Source organism: Eutrigla gurnardus (assembly GCF_963514095.1).
Source record: "Eutrigla gurnardus genome assembly, chromosome: 22".
In the NCBI taxonomy this organism is placed as follows: domain Eukaryota; kingdom Metazoa; phylum Chordata; class Actinopteri; order Perciformes; family Triglidae; genus Eutrigla; species Eutrigla gurnardus.
The window spans coordinates 3,037,944-3,041,084 of NC_139933.1; positions in this window are offsets into that span (position 1 = coordinate 3,037,944).

Sequence of the window (3,141 nt, forward strand, 5' to 3'; positions counted from 1 at the left end):
ATTGGGTGATGGTCACATGACATTCACATTTACGTCCCACCTCGCATGGTCCCGCCCACAACAGGGACTACTTTCTCTCTGTGCTTCGAGTTACAAACAGCGATTCATCCTTATCGGAATGAGTCTAACAGGTATCCTACTCTGATTCAACGTTTCAATGTATTGTCATTGTAGAATTTTACAACAAATTTAAGACAGAGAGAGAGAGAGAATTAAAAATAATAATTAAATGACACATTTTTTTCCTTGTGACCTATCTTCAATAAGAAATCTATTGTTGTCATCTGAATGGGAATAATGATGAATAATGCACCATATTTCAGGGAATTACCACAAAAATAAACTATACATAATTGGGGAAAAGAAAAGCTAATAGTGAAATGTTTTGTGTGTGTTTTTTTTTTTTTTTACATTTTTGAGCTATTGTGGAGAGAGTTATAGTTTTTTTCTAAGTGGAGATTCTAACTATAATATTGAGATCAAAACTTCCCAAGACCAAGAATTTTCATAAAAAGTCGATTACTAAGCTCCTGATTCGGTGGCTCTTTGACTGTTTTGACATTTCACTATGTGTGTGTGTGTGTGTGTGTGTGTATGTGTGTGTGTGTGTGTGTGTGTGTGTGTACTGTTTATTTCCTTCCTGACAGGTTGGAGAAACACTTTATTGGGGTCTGCTTACAGACAATGGTCTTTTTTCTTTCTTACTCATCAAAGGAGTGAAATGTGACGTCTACCTGTTACATCCTTCGGCCTCTCGCTGGTCTGCTGACTGAACACACCATCGCAAGTGTGTAAGTGTGTGTACATTTATATACATATATATATATAAACTATTTAGAGTATAGTTTAGTGGATTAATTATGTTGTATACTGTAAGGATATACTGTATGATTTGCTCATCGTGTGTGTGTGTGTGTGTGTGTGTGTGTGTGTGTTTATGTGTGTGTCCTCCGTCTGGAGACATCAGAGAGTCGATGCCGGTTTATCAGTGTTTACGAGGCCGGGTGTGTCATTTGGATGTAAATTGCGTTGAGGAGACGTTAACAGATAGAGCGCGTCCTTTATTTCCGTTTTATTGTCTTTTAGATGTTTGATTGCTCCCGGCTTCTTGAAAGTGAGGCATCCTTGTAAAATGTCAGTGACGTGACCTCTGTGACCTCCTCACCTGCTCTATTCTGTACTCCGATCGCTGCTCGGCTTTAGTCACAGTTTAAACCAAGACGGCTCACTTTATAGTATCTGTTTAACCTCAGCTACTTTAAATCCTCCAAAACTGGCAGATATGAGAAACTCCATATCTGCAGAATTTTGTTACAACTTTATTTTGTATAAAATGCACAAAACTGACATTGAATTATATTAAATGTGTTTAAAAAATTATACTTTTACAGTTTGAATAAGAAAACTAGAGTGGTGTGGCCGTTAAACAAGTCAAATAATGCTTTAAAATATCATTGCATGGAGACATTTCTGGACCCCAAAATAAGTTAATTATAATAAATGCGTGATTAGCCTTACAGGGTTAGAAATGATTGGTTAGGTTTAGGCAACAGAACTACGTGTTGAGGTTAGAAAAACATTGTGGTTGGTGTTTAAATGATAACATAACAACGTAACGCAACAACGTAATGCAACAACGTAACGCAACAACGTAATGCAACAACGTAACACAACAACGTAATGCAACAACGTAACACAACAATGTAACGCAATAACGTAACGTAACAACGTAATGCTACAATGTAACGCTACAACGTAACGCTACAACGTAACTTAACGCAACAACGCAATGCAACAATGTAACGCAACAACGTAACACAACAACATAATGGTAACGTAACAACATAATTAGTGTAAATAATAAACAACTGCCCTAAGTTGACTTTCTTAAGTAGCATCAGCGTAAGAACATTACATACCAATCGTTCACAACTCAAAGTTCCCTTTCAAAAACTCCAAACAACAATGTATTTACTGTAAGTTTCACACGGGACAGTAACAGCAGGATGAAAGTCCTGCGTTTGACCCGTCCACAAACCCCTCCCTCCCTTCCCTCCTCTCTTTTTTTATACTGTCTGTTGATCTGCCTATAATACAGCGTGTCGGTGCATCAAAAACAAACGCTCACACGCTAAATTAGTGTCGGTGTCAGACGCCAAAGCAAAACTGGATTATTTGATGCCTTGGCAATAAGAAAAACTGTGCAGGTTTCCAAGTTACCAGCCTCCCCTATGTCTACTCATACTGGGTATTAATTTGGTAGAAATAACTGGCTACACCATTGTGTGTGTGTGTGTGTGTGTGTGTCTGTGTGTGTGTGTGCGTTATCGCTGCCTCCTGGATGACCTCCACACTAAATCATTAGTGTCACCCTCACATTGGCCTGAAATTGTAACTCCCCTGGTATCCCAAGTATTCCCTGAACCTTATTGGGAATAGCTGTTATTGGAAGTACAGACGTACTCAGAAGAGTCCTGGCAGAGTTCAGGGCTGCGCTGAACTTTTGAACTTGGCGAAGTATGTTCGAGGGCAATAGGCAGTCAGGAAAAAAAAAATCTGCACCCTGTAATCCCTGTGGACTTTGACAGCAGTGAAACGGAGAGGATTTCCCCATCCGAGACCAAAACAACTGCTCTTGTTCTGCTGATCTCTCAGCACAATGTGGCGTAAATGTGTAAGCCTGCTCTGTACAAACCATGTCAGCACTATTAAAATACATAGTAAGTCAAGACGATTGTCTCTCACAAAGGTTGTCCTGAGCTTGTACACGGACAATAAGATAACGTACCACAATGGGAAAAGATATTCTGTGCATTTACAACATTTGGAGGTAATGCACATATTCACCTCCATATTATTAAAACATGCATTATACGTCTGTTGATATAAATACATTTGTATAAGAAATAATTGTGCCGATCTTATTGCACAAAATATATTTTATATTCTAGATTCATATTTATTATGTTTATTCGATTTGATTCTAAATGGACAATAATGTACTAAATGAACATCATGCTGGATTGAAGAAGACTTGAAACTAGAGATTGAGACCATAAACTCATGTTTACAATGTTTACTGAGATAATACATCAAGAGAGAAGTAGGACCATTTTCTCATAGACTTCTATACAACCAGAG